The sequence below is a fragment of the Pseudophryne corroboree genome, unplaced genomic scaffold, assembly GCF_028390025.1.
Source record: "Pseudophryne corroboree isolate aPseCor3 unplaced genomic scaffold, aPseCor3.hap2 scaffold_121, whole genome shotgun sequence".
Taxonomy (NCBI): Eukaryota; Metazoa; Chordata; class Amphibia; order Anura; family Myobatrachidae; genus Pseudophryne; species Pseudophryne corroboree.
Window position 1 is genome coordinate 1,512,307 of NW_026967835.1, and position 18,602 is coordinate 1,530,908.

An 18,602-nucleotide genomic window follows, 5' to 3' on the forward strand; every position below is an offset into this window, starting at 1 on the left:
ATTAAACCAATTTTGTACTGCCCGCAGCGCATTGTGATAGGTAATAGGGCCTGATTCAGGTTGGATTGCAATCACAGTAAGCGATCCAACTGCAAAAATTGCTAAGAGCATACGCATGTGCCTGCATTTTCTGCGGCACCCCGCAGAGAATGCGATCGCCTCTGCCTGTCAATCGGGGCAGGGGGGGAGAGGGGGGTCAGCAACACTCCATTTCCAAGTCAGGGATGGAGCGGTGCGGGGGCAAGGCTTCAAAATGGGGTCTGCAACGGAGGAGACACAGGGGGCGTGGTCACAGCGGCTGTATGACATCACATTCAGCCGCTGTGATCACAAAAATGGTGGCGGCTTCCTGCGCGCACATACAGTCTGCACCAGCAGGAGGCTACACCATTTTTTATGATCACGCTGAACTGCAGTGCGACTGCAATTACAGATTGGTCAAGAAGGGAGGCGTCATGCTGGGTGGCCATGTCCTGTCACTGTGCAGGAGCCAGCACCGCTCACACACTAGTCCCCGGGTGCAGCCCCCAACCCCCGGGACACCCGGAGCAACAAAATGTAGATTCAGGCCACCAGGCCACGCCCCTACCTATGAAACCATGCCTCCTTTTTACCATTGCGCTGCTTATCTGCGCGCACTGCATTACAATCTCCTTCGCCACCTCTCTGGGTGTCACCAGTGATAGTGACACCTCTGCCATGCTTGTAGCAGCTGGTCCTAAGATCTACGCCTCAAGCCCTGAGTGTTTGCCCTTGTGACTTGTTGATCATCATAGCGAAGCAGATGCTTACAGAAAACTGCAGGGGCTTAGATTGAAAATAAAAAAATATATGGGTATAAGGTAGAGAGGAGCGGGTTCGGTTCTCCGAGAACCGAATTCCCCACGAACTCCACGTGGTTTACACTGGTCCGAGGCAGGCTCGGTTGTTCCCGCCTGACTCGGAAAACCTGAACAAGGGAAAATGTCATCATCCCGCTGTCGGATTCTCGCGAGATTCGGATTTCATATAAAGAGCTGCGCGTTGCCGCCATTTTTACTCGTGCATTGAAGAGGGAGCGGAGAGGACGTGGCTATGTTCTCTCAGTGGAAATCTCAATATCAGTGCTCAGTATCAGTGGTTACTTATTGCTGCTCAGTAATACTAGTAGTGTGTCTCTCCTGCTCAGTGTCAGTTCTCAGTAGTATCCTCATCAGTGCTTAGTATCACTGCTCATTGTCTTGTGCTGCATTGTGGTGCTCAGCATACTACAGTACATTACTAATAGTCCAGTGCTGCATCTTGCTGCTCAGTGTCAGTTCTAGTATCCTCATCAGTGCTCACTATCACTGCTCATTGCATTGTGGTGTTCTGTATACTACAATAACATAGTAATATAGTAACATAGTTTTTGAGGTTGAATAGAGGCAAATTGCCCATCGTGTTCAACCTGTTTTAAGTTGTGATGATTCTACATACTTGCTGAATAATGTTTTATGACTAGTTAGCTACTATAACTCATGTTACCCCCGGATTAACCATGTTGATATTTTAAGTATTATAACCTTGGATAGCTTTTTCATTCAGAAATGTATCCATTCCTTTTTTAAATCCAATTACAGAGTCCGCCATTACCACCTTCCCTGGCAGGGAATTCCACATCCTGATTGCCCTAACAGTGAAGAAACCTTTCCTCCATTGCGTTCTGAACTTTCCTCCAGTCGCAGCGAGTGACCACGTGTTCTTTTAATAAATAATTCCTCTGATAACTCTTTGTTATGTATCTTTACATATTTGAAGATATTAATAATATCTCCTCTTAGGCACCTCTTTTCTAGTGTATAAATATTCAGCCTAGTAAGTCTTTCCTTATAGTCCAGTACTTTAAGGCCTTTAATCAATTTAGTCTTCAGGATCTCTGACACTTCCATGAGCAGCAGAGTAGTGCAATGGAAGCATGCTGGGCCCATAACCCAGAGGTCGATTGATCGAAACTATCCTCTGCTATGTGCATTTTTTTTTTTATAATTAAAGTAATCAAAAACTGGGATTGATATTTTGGCACTTTTATTTTTACTTAAAGTACAATAACTTTTATCATTTTAATTTGTTTTAATAGTATATTGACAGCATTGTTTTCTTTAAAAAATCCACTTAATTTTCTTTACCCTATTACTGAAATGGTAATTGACAAAAACAAACTACATTGTCACCAGAAGAGCAATGCAAAATGTACAAGTGATATATGAAAATCATCTTCCATCTTGAATTTCAATGATGCATTGGGACAACAATTTGTGAGAAACATCTTCACCCATAAAGAAAGATTTTCTTAATTCCTTACCTGTGTGCTGATTAGATATCACCTTGTTTTCACATTAAACAGACTTCCCCATGAGGAAGCAGCAAGGATGCAGTGACGTTTCCTGGTGTCAACCTGTATTATTTCAGTAGACATTGAAATGAGGATGCATCTTTGATGCCTTTCCAATGAAGCAAGTTTAATTCAGTAATAGGTGAAAAACCATTCCTACAAAGGTGTTAATCAGAGACTTGGCTTTGTGGACACTTTTCAGAGAGCAAATTTGTTAGCATAAACATAAAATCAGAAAATGAAGAGCTGTTTAATCACTCAATTGGACTTTTCTGCCAGCATAATTTTTTTTCTCTGCAACTCACTGCTAAATTGTGCTTCCTAGCTGTTTTTTTATAAAATCACTTAATCAAATCTAACTCTGATTACATCAGAGAAGGCCAGGTACCCTACACCATAAGGGGGGTTTTTGAAATTTTGACTTGTCTACTTAAAGATCACCAAAATCTGATTACAAGTTCAATTACATCCCTGGGTGGGATTGAACCACCAACCTTTTGGTTAATAGCCAAACATGCTAACCGATTGCGCCACAGAGACACCTTGCGAAAGTCACTACTGACAAAGGCTAATAAGCATTCATCTAGAACGTTTCCTAGAAAAACTTTAAAAAGTCAATAATCTGGAGAATTTTTGTAAGAAACACATTGGTACTTTCCCATGATGAGTGAGTGCTTCAGGATTTCTTGCACTTACATGGGCTATTAACCAAAAGGTTGGTGGTTCAATCCCACCCAGGGATGTAATTGACCTTGTCATCAGATTTTGGTGATCTTTAAGTAGACAAGTCAAAATTTCAAACCCCCTCTTATGGTGTAGGGTACCTGGCCTTCTCTGACGTAATCAGAGTTAGATTTAATTAAGTGATTTTATAAAAAACAGCTAGGAAGCACAATTTAGCAGTGGGTTGCAGAGAAAAAAATAACATTTTAAACCTACCGGTAATTTTTTTTTCTCGTAGTCCGTAGAGGATGATGGGGACTCCGTAAGGACCATGGGGGATAGACGGGCTCCGCAGCAGACATGGGCACTTTAAGAAAGACTTTAGATCTGGGTGTGCACTGGCTCCTCCCTCTATGCCCCTCCTCCATACCTCAGTTAGAGAAACTGTGCCCAGAGGAGACGGACAGTACGAGGAAAGGATTTTTGTTAATCCAAGGTCAAGATTCATACCAGCCACACCAATCACACCGTATAACTTGTGATATACTACCCAGTTAACAGTATGAAAACAACATAGCATCAGTCCAAGACCGATGAAAACTAACATATAACCCTTATGTAAGCAATAACTATATACAAGTCTTGCAGAAGTAGACCGCACTTGGGACGGGCACCCAGCATCCTCTACGGACTACGAGAAAAAGATTTACCGGTAGGTTTAAAATCTTATTTTCTCTTACGTCCTAGAGGATGCTGGGGACTCCGTAAGGACCATGGGGATTATACCAAAGCTCCCAAACGGGCAGGAGAGTGCGGATGACTTTGCAGCACCGATTGAGCAAACAGGAGGTCCTCCTCAGCCAGGGTATCAAACTTATAGAACTTTGCAAAGGTGTTTGAACCAACTTTGACCCACTGCTTGGATGACATCACCATATGCAAATCCATCTGCGGCAGGCCTTCCCCCAGGAATGCTTGCACTAGTTGTTGCATTTGGTTTGTTGTTTGGGGGTGCTTCAGTATTAGGCAGCCTTCTGCCCTCCCATGTTCATCTGAAAATATGTGTTCTCCCTGCAGTTGTTGTCCCCAGATGAGAGTTCCCTTGTGCTGCCTCAGTTGAATCTCCTTTACTTGACAGAGATGTGCCTGAGCAGCGGCCCTCCCCAGCCCTATCCCAAATCATACTTATTTTGCATAGGAGATACCATGGTCATGAAGATTGTTCTCCCAGGGTTAGGTTAATTCATTGCATTCTGGGTATGCTGACCCCTGTGATTTCCCCAAATGTGGGAAACTCAACTGCATTATTTGTGGTAGTGGGGGACTGTGTTTGTGCTTTCCTCTGGTCAGCTCTGGTAAAAGTCAGATTTCTTTGTCTCAGATCTTCCTCTTGCCTTGTTCTTCTTTCGAGAGTTCCCTTGTGCTGCCTCAGTTGGATCTCCTTCACTTGACAGGGGGGTGCCCGAGCAGCGACCCTCCCCAGCTCTAGCCCAACTCCTACTTACCTGCCAGGTGAGATACTATGATCATGAAGATGCTTCTCCCAGGGCAAGGCTCACCCATTGCACTCTGGGTGTGCTGCCCCTGCGATTTCCCCAAATGTGGGAAACTTGACTGCATAATTTGTGTTTCCCCTGGTCGGCTCTCATATAATTCAGATCTCTTTGTCTCAGGTCTCTCTCCAGCCTAGTTTGCTGTCTGTTTCCACTTCTTTTTTCTTGAGCCCCTCCCTTCTATACCCTTGTGCACTATCCTGACTTCTCCCGTCTGCTTACTTTGTGCCTTCCAACGCACAATACAAACTACAGGTAGTGCTGCAGGGCCCACACCCTTTTACTTGCTTTACAGAGCAGCTCTGGAGCTGTTACAGTGCCCAGCTGCTGCAAGAAATCAGCTTGAATGCTTCAGGGGCTGGGGCATAGCCAACATGAGCCCCACACCGAAGGAGGGTGGAGGTGTTTAATGCGAACTAGGGGTCATCCAAGCGCCGCAAAAGGCCGCCATGCCCTGCACACCCCTTTATTCTTTTCATATGCAGACGAGGGTTGAAGCCAACTTTGACCCACTGCTTGGATGACATCACCATATTCAAATCCATCTGCTGCAGGCCTTCCCCCAGGAATGCTTGCACTAGTTGTTGCATTTGGTTTGTTGTTTGGGGGTGCTTCAGTATTAGGCAGCCTTCTGCCCTCCCATGTTCATCTGAAAATATGTGTTCTCCCTGCAGTTGTTGTCCCCAGATGAGAGTTCCCTTGTGCTGCCTCAGTTGAATCTCCTTTACTTGACAGAGATGTGCCTGAGCAGCGGCCCTCCCCAGCCCTATCCCAAATCATACTTATTTTGCATAGGAGATACCATGGTCATGAAGATTGTTCTCCCAGGGTTAGGTTCATTCATTGCATTCTGGGTATGCTGACCCCTGTGATTTCCCCAAATGTGGGAAACTCAACTGCATTATTTGTGGTAGTGGGGGACTGTGTTTGTGCTTTCCTCTGGTCAGCTCTGGTAAAAGTCAGATTTCTTTGTCTCAGATCTTCCTCTAGCCTTGTTCTTCTTTCGAGAGTTCCCTTTTGCTGCCTCAGTTGGATCTCCTTCACTTGACAGGGGGGTGCCCGAGCAGCGACCCTCCCCAGCTCTAGCCCAACTCCTACTTACCTGCCAGGTGAGATACTATGATCATGAAGATGCTTCTCCCAGGGCAAGGCTCACCCATTGCACTCTGGCTGTGCTGCCCCTGCGATTTCCCCAAATGTGGGAAACTTGACTGCATAATTTGTGTTTCCCCTGGTCGGCTCTCATATAATTCAGATCTCTTTGTCTCAGGTCTCTCTCCAGCCTAGTTTGCTGTCTGTTTCCACTTCTTTTTTCTTGAGCCCCTCCCTTCTATACCCTTGTGCACTATCCTGACTTCTCCCATCTGCTTACTTTGTGCCTTCCAACGCACAATGCAAACTACAGGTAGTGCTGCAGGGCCCACACCCTTTTACTTGATTTACAGAGCAGCTCTGGAGCTGTTACAGTGCCCAGCTGCTGCAAGAAATCAGCTTGAATGCTTCAGGGGCTGGGGCATAGCCAACATGAGCCCCACACCGAAGGAGGGTGGAGGTGTTTAATGCGAACTAGGGGTCATCCAAGCGCCGCAAAAGGCCGCCATGCCCTGCACACCCCTTTTTTCTTTTCATATGCAGACGAGGGTTGAAGCCAACTTTGACCCACTGCTTGGATGACATCACCATATGCAAATCCATCTGCTGCAGGCCTTCCCCCAGGAATGCTTGCACTAGTAGTTGCATTTGGTTCGTTGTTTGGGGGTGCTTCAGTTTTAGGCAGCCTTCTGCCCTCCCATGTTCATCTGAAAATATGTGTTCTCCCTGCAGTTGTTGTCCCCAGATGAGAGTTCCCTTGTGCTGCCTCAGTTGAATCTCCTTTACTTGACAGAGATGTGCCTGAGCAGCGGCCCTCCCCAGCCCTATCCCAAATCATACTTATTTTGCATAGGAGATACCTTGGTCATGAAGATTGTTCTCCCAGGGTGAGGTTCATTCATTGCATTCTGGGTATGCTGACCCCTGTGATTTCCCCAAATGTGGGAAACTCGACTGCATTATTTGTGGTAGTGGGGGACTGTGTTTGTGCTTTCCTCTGGTCAGCTCTGGTAAAAGTCAGATTTCTTTGTCTCAGATCTTCCTCTAGCCTTGTTCTTCTTTCGAGAGTTCCCTTGTGCTGCCTCAGTTGGATCTCCTTCACTTGACAGGGGGTGCCCAAGCAGCAATCCTCCACAGCTCTAGCCCAACTCCTACTTACCTGCCAGGTGAGATACTATGATCTTCACTGTTAGGGCAATCAGGATGTGGAATTCCCTGCCAGGGAAGGTGGTAATGGCGGACTCTGTAATTGGATTTAAAAAAGGAATGGATACATTTCTGAATGAAAAAGCTATCCAAGGTTATAATACTTAAAATATCAACATGGTTAATCCGGGGGTAACATGAGTTGTAGTAGTTAACTAGTCATAAAACATTATTCAGCAAGTATGTAGAATCATCACAACTTAAAACAGGTTGAACACGATGGGCAATTTGCCTCTTTTCAACCTCAAAAACTATATTACTATATGTTACTATATTACTATGTTACTGTAGTATACAGAACACCACAATGTAATGAGCAGTGATAGTGAGCACTGATGAGGATACTAGAACTGACACTGAGCAGCAAGATGCAGCACTGGACTATTAGTAATGTACTGTAGTATGCTGAGCACCACAATGCAGCACAAGACAATGAGCAGTGATACTGAGCACTGATGAGGATACTACTGAGAACTGACACTGAGCAGGAGAGACACACTACTAGTATTACTGAGCAGCAATAAGTAACCACTGATACTGAGCACTGATATTGAGATTTCCACTGAGAGAACATAGCCACGTCCTCTCCGCTCCCTCTTCAATGCACGAGTAAAAATGGCGGCAACGCGCAGCTCTTTATATGAAATCCGAATCTCGCGAGAATCCGACAGCGGGATGATGACATTTTCCCTTGTTCAGGTTTTCCTAGTCAGGCGGGAACAACCGAGCCTGCCTCGGACCAGTGTAAACCACGTGGAGTTCGTGGGGAATTCGGTTCTCGGAGAACCGAACCCGCTCCTCTCTACCTTATACCCATATATTTTTTTATTTTCAATCTAAGCCCCTGCAGTTTTCTGTAAGCATCTGCTTCGCTATGATGATCAACAAGTCACAAGGGCAAACACTCAGGGCTTGAGGCGTAGATCTTAGGACCAGCTGCTACAAGCATGGCAGAGGTGTCACTATCACTGGTGACACCCAGAGAGGTGGCGAAGGAGATTGTAATGCAGTGCGCGCAGATAAGCAGCGCAATGGTAAAAAGGAGGCATGGTTTCATAGGTAGGGGCGTGGCCTGGTGGCCTGAATCTACATTTTGTTGCTCCGGGTGTCCCGGGGGTTTGGGGCTGCACCCGGGGACTAGTGTGTGAGCGGTGCTGGCTCCTGCACAGTGACAGGACATGGCCACCCAGCATGACGCCTCCCTTCTTGACCAATCTGTAATTGCAGTCGCACTGCAGTTCAGCGTGATCATAAAAAATGGTGTAGCCTCCTGCTGGTGCAGACTGTATGTGCGCGCAGGAAGCCGCCACCATTTTTGTGATCACAGCGGCTGAATGTGATGTCATACAGCCGCTGTGACCACGCCCCCTGTGTCTCCTCCGTTGCAGACCCCATTTTGAAGCCTTGCCCCCGCACCGCTCCATCCCTGACTTGGAAATGGAGTGTTGCTGACCCCCCTCTCCCCCCCTGCCCCGATTGACAGGCAGAGGCGATCGCATTCTCTGCGGGGTGCCGCAGAAAATGCAGGCACATGCGTATGCTCTTAGCAATTTTTGCAGTTGGATCGCTTACTGTGATTGCAATCCAACCTGAATCAGGCCCTATTACCTATCACAATGCGCTGCGGGCAGTACAAAATTGGTTTAATATGGGAGAAAAAACCCCAGACCTGTGCTCCTTAACTGTACCTGGTGGCTCGTGGAGCGGCTGCCCAGTAATCAGTGTCCACGCCAGTGCGCACACGGTCCACCCCCTACGGCCACGCTCCCCTTCATCAGCGGCCTCGTGATCCGGAAGGGCGGTGCGTGTGTGACTGACCTTAGGAAGAAACCGGAGCCTCCGCTGCAGTGACCCAGCAACCAGGGCACGGGAGTATACAGCGCCGCTGGGAGTGATGAAGCTGCAGTAAAGATGTCTATTAGACCTAGCCTGCTGCAGCCCTTGTAGATTCTCATAAAAAAAGTTCTTATTTTCTTGTCAAAATTAATAGCTAAGAATAGGCTGCCTGAGGCAGGCCCCTGTTAAGTGGCCTGCTACTGAAGGCACCAACTACAAACTGAGCTCCCTGTTCATGGAAGCGGGGTTATAGAGGAGAATGCGCTGAGCATCTTGGGAACAGTCAAAAGCTTTGAGCCGGTTGGTGCCTCAGATCAAGATCCTACTCTACACCCCAATGTGAATCCTTGTGGAGTCCAGTGTACCCCACAGAAGAAATTAATGTGTCACACCCATTGGCAGCAACCTTAGAATAGCTGCTGACGGGCACAATTGAGAAAGGAAGGGGGGGGGACATTTGAATCCAGCACATAGATGCAATTCAAATATGTAATTTGAACCTTCCTATTTTAAAATATAATGGATGAACTTCACCCTGTGATAACAATCTTCATGATATAGAGATCTCATATGCAAAATAAGTATGAGTTGGGATAGGGCTGGGGAGGGTGGCTGCTCGGGCAAGCCCCTCCCCCGTCAAGTTAAGGAGATTCAACTGAGGAAGCACAAGGGAACTCTCGTCTGGGGACAACAACTGCAGGGAGACCACATTTTTTCAGATGAACATGGGAGGGCGGAAGGCTGCCTAATACTGAAGCACCATCAAATATCAAACCATATGCAATAACTAGTACAAGCATTCCTGGGGGAAGGTCTGCAGGAGACGAATTTGCATACGGTGATGTCATCCAAGCAGTGGGCCAAAGTTGGCTGGAACCCTCATCTGCATATGAAAAGAGAAAAGGGTTATGCAGGGCATGGCAGCCTTTTGCGGCGCTTGGATAACCCCTAGTTCGCATTAAACACCTCCACCCTCCTTCGGTGTGGGGCTCATGTTGGCTATGCCCCAGCCCCTGAAGCATTCAAGCTGATTTCTTGCAGCAGCTGGGCACTGTAACAGCTCCAGAGCTGCTCTGTAAGGCAAATAAAAGGGTGTGGGCCCTGCAGCACTACCTGTAGTTCACATTGTGCGTTGGAAGGCACAAAGTAAGCAGACGGGAGAAGTCAGGATAGTGCGCAAGGGCATAGAAGGGAGCGGCTCAAGAAAAGAGAAGTGGAAACAGACAGCAAACTAGGCTGGAGAGAGACCTGAGACAAAGAGATCTGAATTATACGAGAGCCGACCAGGGGAAACACAAATTATGCAGTCAAGTTTCCCATATTTGGGGAAATCGCAGGGGCAGCACACCCAGAGTGCAATGGTTGAGCCTTGCCCTGGGAGAAGCACCTTCAAGATCATAGTATCTCACCTGGCAGGTAAGTAGGAGTTGGGCTAGAGCTGGGGAGGGTCGCTGCTCGGGCACCCCCCTGTCAAGTGAAGGAGATCCAACTGAGGCAGCACAATGGAACTCTCGAAAGAAGAACAAGGCTAGAGGAAGATCTGAGACAAAGAAATCTGACTTTTACCAGAGCTGACCAGCGGAAAACACAAACACAGTCCCCAACTACCACAAATAATGCAGGCGAGTTTCCCACATTTGGGTAAATCACAGGGGTCAGCATACCCAGAATGCAATGAATGAACCTCACCCTGGGTGAACAATTTTCATGACCATGGTGTCTCCTATGCAAAATAAGTATGATTTGGGATAGGGCTGGGGAGGGCCGCTGCTCAGGCACATCTCTGTCAAGTAAAGGAGATTCAACTGAGGCAGCACAAGGGAACTCTCATATGGGGACAACAACTGCAGGGAGAACACATATTTTCAGATGAACATGGGAGGGCAGAAGGCTGCCTAATACTGAAGCACCCCCAAACAACAAACCAAATGCAACAACTAGTGCAAGCATTCCTGGGGGAAGGCCTGCAGCAGATGGATTTGCATATGGTGATGTTATCCAAGCAGTGGGTCAAAGTTGGCTTCAACCCTCATCTGCATATGAAAAGAGAAAAGGGGCGTGCAGGGCATGGCGGCCTTTTGCGGTGCTTGGATGACCCCTAGATCGCATTAAACACCCCCACCCTCCTTTGGTGTGGGGCTCATGTTGGCCATGCCCCATCCCATGAAGCATTCAAGCTGATTTCTTGCAGCAGCTGGGCACTGTAACAGCTCCAGAGCTGCTCTGTAAGGCAAGTAAAAGGGTGTGGGCCCTGCAGCACTACCTGTAGTTTGCATTGTGCATTGGAAGGCACAAAGTAAGCAGACGGGAGGAGAAGTCAGGATAGTGCACAAGGGTATAGAAGGGAGGGGCTCAAGAAAAAAGAAGTGGAAACAGAGAGCAAACTAGGCTGGAGAGAGACCTGAGACAAAGAGATCTGAATTATACGAGAGCCGACCAGAGGAAACACAAATTATGCAGTCAAGTGTCCCACATTTGGGGAAATCGTAGGAGCAGCACACCCAGTGTGCAATGGGTGAGCCTTGCCCTGGGAGAAGCACCTTCCTGATTATAGTATCTCACCTGGGTGTGCTGCCCCTGCGATTTCCCCAAATGTGGGAAACTTGACTGCATAATTTATGTTTCCCCTGGTCGGCTCTCATATAATTCAGATCTCTTTGTCTCAGGTCTCTCTCCAGCCTAGTTTGCTGTCTGTTTCCACTTCTTTTTTCTTGAGCCCCTCCCTTCTATACCCTTGTGGACTATCCTGACTTCTCCTCCTGTCTGCTTACTTTGTGCCTTCCAATGCACAATGCAAACTACAGGTAGTGCTGCAGGGCCCACACCCTTTTACTTGCCTTACAGAGCAGCTCTGGAGCTGTTACAGTGCCAAGCTGCTGCAAGAAATCAGCTTGAATGCTTCAGGGGCTGGGGCATGGCCAACATGAGCCCCACACCGAAGGAGGGTGGGGGTGTTTAATGCGAACTAAGGGTCATCCAAGCGCCGCAAAAGGCCGCCATGCCCTGCATACCCCTTTTCTCTTTTCATATGCAGATGAGGGTTCCAGCCAACTTTGGCCCACTGCTTGGATGACATCACTATATGCATATCCGTCTTCTGCAGACCTTCCCCCAGGAATGCTTGTACTAGTTGTTGCATTTGGTTTGTTGTTTGGGGGTGCTTCAGTATTAGGCAGCCTTCTGCCCTCCCATGTTCATCTGAAAATATGTGTTCTCACTGCAGTTGTTGTCCCCAGATGAGAGTTCCCTTGTGCTGCCTCAGTTGAATCTCCTTTACTCTAAAACTTGTAAAACTTAGCAAAAGTGTTTACTAAATAGCTGCTCGGCAAAGTTGCAATGCCGAGACTCCCCGACCAGCTGCCCAGGATGAACCCACCTTTCTAGTAGAATGGGTCTTCACCTAATTCAGTAACGGCAATCCTGCCGTGGAATGAGCATGCTGAATCTTACCACAGATCCAGCGCATAATTGTCTACATGGAAGCAGGACACCCAATCCTGTTGGGAGCATACAGGACAAACAGAGCCTCTGTTTTCCTAATCTGAACCGTTCTGGTGACATAAATTTTCAAAGTTCTGACCACAGCCAGAGACTTTGACTCAACGAAGGTGTCAGTGGCCAAAGGCACCATGTGGAAAGATGAACCACCTTCGGCAGAAATAGTTGACGTGTCCTCAATTCTGCTCTATCTTCATGAAATATCAAATAAAGGCTCTTGTGATACTGCATGGTTTGTACTGTTTTCCATGTGCTCCCAGATCTTTCAAGCAAGAAGCATGGTCAAGAAAGTTCTGTTTGAAAAGAAACAACATTTACTGTCATTGTTATAGAATTTGGGAGAAAAAACAAGAAGAAATCTGCACTGTTGACGCACTGGACAGAATGAATGAATCATAAAATATAACCTTTATTAAGTATGTATTAAAATTGGATAAATATTAATATTATTATCCCAAACTGCAGTGAAACATAAAGGTTAAAATCACAGAACTAACATACATGTGCATAAGAAGAATAAAGAGATGTGAAAAAAAGGTTTAAAAAGCGTGTCCGTGTGTGATTATTTTTGAAGGCACAACCCTGGCGGGGTTGTTTATATAGATATATATGTTGCTAATAATCACTTTCTAGCGTAATGTTATTAAATAGCTGTTAGTATCTATGTCGTCAGGTACCACTGGGTCGTATCCTATATACTCCTGTGGGAAACTTGACTGCATAATTTGTGTTTCCCCTGGTCGGCTCTCGTATAATTCAGATCTCTTTGTCTCAGGTCTCTCTCCAGCCTAGTTTGCTGTCTGTTTCCACTTCTCTTTTCTTGAGCCGCTGCCTTCTATGCCCTTGTGCACTCTCCAGACTTCTCCTGTCTGCTTACTTTGTGCCTTCCAACGCACAATGCAAACTACAGGTAGTGCTGCAGGGCCCACACCCTTTTACTTGCCTTACAGAGCAGCTCTGGAGCTGTTACAGTGCCCAGCTGCAGCAAGAAATCAGCTTGAATGCTTCAGGGGCTGGGGCATAGCCAACATGAGCCCCACACCGACGGAGGGTGGAGGTGTTTAATGCAAACTAGGGGTCAGCCAAGCGCCGCAAAAGGCCGCCATGCCCTGCATGCCCCTTTTCTCTTTTCATATGCAGACGAGGGTTGAAGCCAACTTTGACCCACTGCTTGGATGACATCACCATATGCAAATCCATCTGCGGCAGGCCTTCCCCCAGGAATGCTTGCACTAGTTGTTGCATTTGGTTTGTTGTTTGGGGGTGCTTCAGTATTAGGCAGCCTTCTGCCCTCCCATGTTCATCTGAAAATATGTGTTCTCCCTGCAGTTGTTGTCCCCAGATGAGAGTTCCCTTGTGCTGCCTCAGTTGAATCTCCTTTACTTGACAGAGATGTGCCTGAGCAGCGGCCCTCCCCAGCCCTATCCCAAATCATACTTATTTTGCATAAGAGATACCATGGTCATGAAGATTGTTCTCCCAGGGTTAGGTTCATTCATTGCGTTCTGGGTATGCTGACCTCTGTGATTTCCCCAAATGTGGGAAACTCAACTGCATTATTTGTGGTAGTGGGGGACTGTGTTTGTGCTTTCCTCTGGTCAGCTCTGGTAAAAGTCAGATTTCTTTGTCTCAGATCTTCCTCTAGCCTTGTTCTTCTTTCAAGAGTTCCCTTGTGCTGCCTCAGTTGGATCTCCTTCACTTGACAGGGGGGTGCCCGAGCAGCGACCCTCCCCAGCTCTAGCCCAACTCCTACTAACCTGCCAGGTGAGATACTATGATCATGAAGTTGCTTCTCCCAGGGCAAGGCTCACCCATTGCACTCTGGGTGTGCTGCCCCTGCGATTTCCCCAAATATGGGAAACTTGATTGCATAATTTGTGTTTCCCCTAGTCGGCTCTCATATAATTCAGATCTCTTTGTCTCAGGTCTCTCTCCAGCCTAGTTTGCTGTCTGTTTCCACTTCTTTTTTCTTGAGCCCCTCCCTTCTATACCCTTGTGCACTATCCTGACTTCTCCTCCTGTCTGCTTACTTTGTGCCTTCCGATGCACAATGCAAACTACAGGTAGTGCTGCAGGGCCCACACCCTTTTACTTGCCTTACAGAGCAGCTCTGGAGCTGTTACAGTGCCCAGCTGCTGCAAGAAATCAGCTTGAATGCTTCAGGGGCTGGGGCATAGCCAACATGAGCCCCACACCGACGGAGGGTGGAGGTGTTTAATGCGAACTAAGGGTCATCCAAGCGCCGCAAAAGGCCGCCATGCCCTGCATACCCCTTTTCTCTTTTCATATGCAGATGAGGGTTCCAGCCAACTTTGGCCCACTGCTTGGATGACATCACTGTATGCAAATCCATCTTCTGCAGACCTTCCCCCAGGAATGCTTGTACTAGTTGTTGCATTTGGTTTGTTGTTTGGGGGTGCTTCAGTATTAGGCAGCCTTCTGCCCTCCCATGTTCATCTGAAAATATGTGTTCTCCCGGCAGTTGTTGTCCCCAGATGAGAGTTCCCTTGTGCTGCCTCAGTTGAATCTCCTTTACTTGACAGAGATGTGCCTGAGCAACGGCCCTCCCCAGCCCTATCCCAAATCATACTTATTTTGCATAGGAGATACCATGGTCATAAAGATTGTTCTCCCAGGGTGAGGTTCATTCATTGCATTCTGTGTATGCTGACCCCTGTGATTTCCCCAAATGTGGGAAACTCAACTGCATTATTTGTGGTAGTGGGGGACTGTGTTTGTGTTTTCCTCTGGTCAGCTCTGGTAAAAGTCAGATTTCTTTGTCTCAGATCTTCCTCTAGCCTTGTTCTTCTTTCGAGAGTTCCATTGTGCTGCCTCAGTTTGATCTCCTTCACTTGACAGGGGGGTACCCGAGCAGCGACCCTCCCCAGCTCTAGCCCAACTCCTACATAACTGCCAGGTGAGATACTATGATCATGAAGGTGCTTCTCCCAGGGCAAGGCTCACCCATTGCACTCTGGGTGTGCTGCTCCTGCGATTTCCCCAAATGTGGGAAACTTGACTGCATAATTTGCGTTTCCCCTGGTCGGCTCTCGTATAATTCAGATCTCTTTGTCTCAGGTCTCTCTCCAGCCTAGTTTGCTGTCTGTTTCCACTTCTCTTTTCTTGAGCCGCTGCCTTCTATGCCCTTGTGCACTCTCCTGACTTCTCCTGTCTGCTTACTTTGTGCCTTCCAACGCACAATGCAAACTACAGGTAGTGCTGCAGGGCCCACACCCTTTTACTTGCCTTTCAGAGCAGCTCTGGAGCTGTTACAGTGCCCAGCTGCTGCAAGAAATCAGCTTGAATGCTTCAGGGGCTGGGGCATAGCCAACATGAGCCCCACACCGACGGAGGGTGGAGGTGTTTAATGCGAACTAAGGGTCATCCAAGCGCCGCAAAAGGCCGCCATGCCCTGCATACCCCTTTTCTCTTTTCATATGCAGATGAGGGTTCCAGCCAACTTTGGCCCACTGCTTGGATGACATCACCGTATGCAAATACGTCTTCTGCAGACCTTCCCCCAGGAATGCTTGTACTAGTTGTTGCATTTGGTTTGTTGTTTGGGGTGCTTCAGTATTAGGCAGCCTTCTGCTCTCCCATGTTCATCTGAAAATATGTGTTCTCCCGGCAGTTGTTGTCCCCAGATGAGAGTTCTCTTGTGCTGCCTCAGTTGAATCTCCTTTACTTGACAGAGATGTGCCTGAGCAGCGGCCCTCCCCAGCCCTATCCCAAATCATACTTATTTTGCATAGGAGATACCATGGTCATGAAGATTGTTCTTCCAGGGTGAGGTTCATTCATTGCATTCTGGGTATGCTGACCCCTGTGATTTCCCCAAATGTGGGAAACTCGACTGCATTATTTGTGGTAGTGGGGGACTGTGTTTGTGCTTTCCTCTGGTCAGCTCTGGTAAAAGTCAGATTTCTTTGTCTCAGATCTTCCTCTAGCCTTGTTCTTTTTTTGAGAGTTTCCTTGTGCTGCCTCAGTTGGATTTCCTTCACTTGACAGGGGGGTGCCCGAGCAGCGACCCTCCCCAGCTCTAGCCCAACTCCTACTTACCTGCCAGGTGAGATACTATGATCAGGAAGGTGCTTCTCCCAGGGCAAGGCTCACCCATTGCACTCTGGGTGTGCTGCTCCTACGATTTCCCCAAATGTGGGACACTTGACTACATAATTTGTGTTTCCTCTGGTCGGCTACTCGTATAATTCAGATCTCTTTGTCTCAGGTCTCTCTCCAGCCTAGTTTGCTGTCTGTTTCCACTTCTCTTTTCTTGAGCCCCTGCCCTTGCCCTTGTGCACTCTCCTGACTTCTCCTGTCTGCTTACTTTGTGCCTTCCAACGCACAATGCAAATTACAGGTAGTGCTGCAGGGCCAACACCCTTTTACTTGCCTTACAGAGCAGCTCTGGAGCTGTTACAGTGCCCAGCTGCTGCAAGAAATCAGCTTGAATGCTTCAGGGGCTGGGGCATAGCCAACATGAGCCCCACACCGACGGAGGGTGGAGGTGTTTAATGCGAACTAAGGGTCATCCAAGCGCCGCAAAAGGCCGCCATGCCCTGCATACCCCTTTTCTCTTTTCATATGCAGATGAGGGTTCCAGCCAACTGTGGCCCACTGCTTGGATGACATCACCGTATGCAAATCCGTCTTCTGCAGACCTTTTCCCAGGAATGCTTGTACTAGTTGTTGCATTTGGTTTGTTGTTTGGGGGTGCTTCAGTATTAGGCAGCCTTCTGCTCTCCCATGTTCATCTGAAAATATGTGTTCTCCCTGCAGTTGTTGTCCCCAGATGAGAGTTCCCTTGTGCTGCCTCAGTTGAATCTCCTTTACTTGACAGAGATGTGCCTGAGCAGCGGCCCTCCCCAGCCCTATCCCAAATCATACTTATTTTGCATAGGAGATACCATTGTCATGAAGATTGTTCTCCCAGGGTGAGGTTCATTCATTGCATTCTGGGTATGCTGACCCCTGTCATTTCCCCAAATGTGGGAAACTCGACTGCATTATTTGTGGTAGTGGGGGACTGTGTTTGTGCTTTCCTCTGGTCAGCTCTGGTAAAAGTCAGATTTCTTTGTCTCAGATCTTCCTCTAGCCTTGTTCTTTTTTCGAGAGTTTCCTTGTGCTGCCTCAGTTGGATCTCCTTCACTTGACAGGGGGGTGCCCGAACAGCGACCCTCCCCAGCTCTAGCCCAACTCCTACTTACCTGCCAGGTGAGATACTATGATCAGGAAGGTGCTTCTCCCAGGGCAAGGCTCACCCAATGCACTCTGGGTGTGCTGCTCCTACGATTTCCCCAAATGTGGGACACTTGATTACATAATTTGTGTTTCCTCTGGTCGGCTCTCGTATAATTCAGATCTCTTTGTCTCAGGTCTCTCTCCAGCCTAGTTTGCTGTCTGTTTCCACTTCTCTTTTCTTGAGCCGCTCCCTTCTATGCCCTTGTGCACTATCCTGACTTCTCCCGTCTGCTTACTTTGTGCCTTCCAACGCACAATGCAAACTACAGGTAGTGCTGCAGGGCCCACACCCTTTTACTTGCTTTACAGAGCAGCTCTGGAGCTGTTACAGTGCCCAGCTGCTGCAAGAAATCAGCTTGAATGCTTCAGGGGCTGGGGCATAGCCAACATGAGCCCCACACCGAAGGAAGGTGGAGGTGTTTAATGCAAACTAGGGGTCATCCAAGCGCCGCAAAAGGCCGCCATGCCCTGCACACCCCTTTTTTATTTTCATATGCAGACGAGGTTTGAAGCCAACTTTGACCCACTGCTTGGATGACATCACCATATGCAAATCCATCTGCTGCAGGCCTTCCCCCAGGAATGCTTGCACTAGTAGTTGCATTTGGTTTGTTGTTTGGGGGTGCTTCAGTGTTAGGCAGCCTTCTGCCCTCCCATGTTCATCTGAAAATATGTGTTCTCCCTGCAGTTGTTGTCCCCAGATGAGAGTTCCCTTGTGTTGCCTCAGTTGAATCTCCTTTACTTGACAGAGATGTGCCTGAGCAGCGGCCCTCCCCAGCCCTATCCCAAATCATACTTATTTTGCATAGGAGATACCATGGTCATGAAGATTGTTCTCCCAGGGTGAGGTTCATTCATTGCACTCTGGGTATGCTGACCCCTGTGATTTCCCCAAATGTGGGAAACTCGACTGCATTATTTGTGGTAGTGGGGGACTGCGTTTGTGCTTTCCTCTGGTCAGCTCTGGTAAAAGTCAGATTTCTTTGTCTCAGATCTTCCTCTAGCCTTGTTCTTCTTTCGAGAGTTCCCTTGTGCTGCCTCAGTTGGATCTCCTTCACTTGACAGGGGGTGCCCGAGCAGCAATCCTCCACAGCTCTAGCCCAACTCCTACTTACCTGCCAGGTGAGATACTATGATGTTCACTGTTAGGGCAATCAGGA

General features: G+C 47.8%; 14 non-coding genes and 3 pseudogenes across 14 annotated transcripts; 14 read left to right on the top strand and 3 right to left on the bottom strand.

Annotated features, from left to right (window-relative positions):
* Nucleotides 1-4,197: 4,197 nt before the first annotated feature.
* Nucleotides 4,198-4,361, top strand: LOC134991954 (U1 spliceosomal RNA). The gene has a single exon (XR_010196158.1). It is a non-coding gene; the product is annotated as a U1 spliceosomal RNA (small nuclear RNA).
* Nucleotides 4,362-4,513: 152 nt separating this feature from the next.
* On the top strand, nt 4,514-4,655 carry LOC134992453 (U1 spliceosomal RNA; annotated as a pseudogene).
* Nucleotides 4,656-5,347: 692 nt separating this feature from the next.
* On the top strand, nt 5,348-5,511 carry LOC134991918 (U1 spliceosomal RNA). The gene has a single exon (XR_010196136.1). It is a non-coding gene; the product is annotated as a U1 spliceosomal RNA (small nuclear RNA).
* A 152-nt stretch (nt 5,512-5,663) lies between these two features.
* LOC134992586 (U1 spliceosomal RNA) lies at nt 5,664-5,805 on the top strand (annotated as a pseudogene).
* Nucleotides 5,806-6,497: 692 nt separating this feature from the next.
* On the top strand, nt 6,498-6,661 carry LOC134992154 (U1 spliceosomal RNA). The gene has a single exon (XR_010196342.1). It is a non-coding gene; the product is annotated as a U1 spliceosomal RNA (small nuclear RNA).
* Nucleotides 6,662-9,964: 3,303 nt separating this feature from the next.
* On the bottom strand, nt 9,965-10,127 carry LOC134991898 (U1 spliceosomal RNA). Its single transcript, XR_010196118.1, has one exon. It is a non-coding gene; the product is annotated as a U1 spliceosomal RNA (small nuclear RNA).
* Nucleotides 10,128-10,279: 152 nt separating this feature from the next.
* LOC134992338 (U1 spliceosomal RNA) lies at nt 10,280-10,443 on the bottom strand. Its single transcript, XR_010196517.1, has one exon. It is a non-coding gene; the product is annotated as a U1 spliceosomal RNA (small nuclear RNA).
* A 674-nt stretch (nt 10,444-11,117) lies between these two features.
* Nucleotides 11,118-11,273, bottom strand: LOC134991962 (U1 spliceosomal RNA). Its single transcript, XR_010196161.1, has one exon. It is a non-coding gene; the product is annotated as a U1 spliceosomal RNA (small nuclear RNA).
* A 2,361-nt stretch (nt 11,274-13,634) lies between these two features.
* Nucleotides 13,635-13,798, top strand: LOC134992289 (U1 spliceosomal RNA). Its single transcript, XR_010196471.1, has one exon. It is a non-coding gene; the product is annotated as a U1 spliceosomal RNA (small nuclear RNA).
* A 152-nt stretch (nt 13,799-13,950) lies between these two features.
* LOC134991926 (U1 spliceosomal RNA) lies at nt 13,951-14,085 on the top strand (annotated as a pseudogene).
* Nucleotides 14,086-14,787: 702 nt separating this feature from the next.
* Nucleotides 14,788-14,951, top strand: LOC134992158 (U1 spliceosomal RNA). Its single transcript, XR_010196346.1, has one exon. It is a non-coding gene; the product is annotated as a U1 spliceosomal RNA (small nuclear RNA).
* Nucleotides 14,952-15,103: 152 nt separating this feature from the next.
* On the top strand, nt 15,104-15,266 carry LOC134991920 (U1 spliceosomal RNA). The gene has a single exon (XR_010196138.1). It is a non-coding gene; the product is annotated as a U1 spliceosomal RNA (small nuclear RNA).
* Nucleotides 15,267-15,936: 670 nt separating this feature from the next.
* Nucleotides 15,937-16,100, top strand: LOC134992139 (U1 spliceosomal RNA). The gene has a single exon (XR_010196328.1). It is a non-coding gene; the product is annotated as a U1 spliceosomal RNA (small nuclear RNA).
* A 152-nt stretch (nt 16,101-16,252) lies between these two features.
* Nucleotides 16,253-16,416, top strand: LOC134992571 (U1 spliceosomal RNA). Its single transcript, XR_010196715.1, has one exon. It is a non-coding gene; the product is annotated as a U1 spliceosomal RNA (small nuclear RNA).
* A 668-nt stretch (nt 16,417-17,084) lies between these two features.
* LOC134992260 (U1 spliceosomal RNA) lies at nt 17,085-17,248 on the top strand. Its single transcript, XR_010196443.1, has one exon. It is a non-coding gene; the product is annotated as a U1 spliceosomal RNA (small nuclear RNA).
* A 152-nt stretch (nt 17,249-17,400) lies between these two features.
* On the top strand, nt 17,401-17,563 carry LOC134991937 (U1 spliceosomal RNA). Its single transcript, XR_010196149.1, has one exon. It is a non-coding gene; the product is annotated as a U1 spliceosomal RNA (small nuclear RNA).
* Nucleotides 17,564-18,234: 671 nt separating this feature from the next.
* LOC134992420 (U1 spliceosomal RNA) lies at nt 18,235-18,398 on the top strand. The gene has a single exon (XR_010196592.1). It is a non-coding gene; the product is annotated as a U1 spliceosomal RNA (small nuclear RNA).
* Nucleotides 18,399-18,602: the final 204 nt, after the last annotated feature.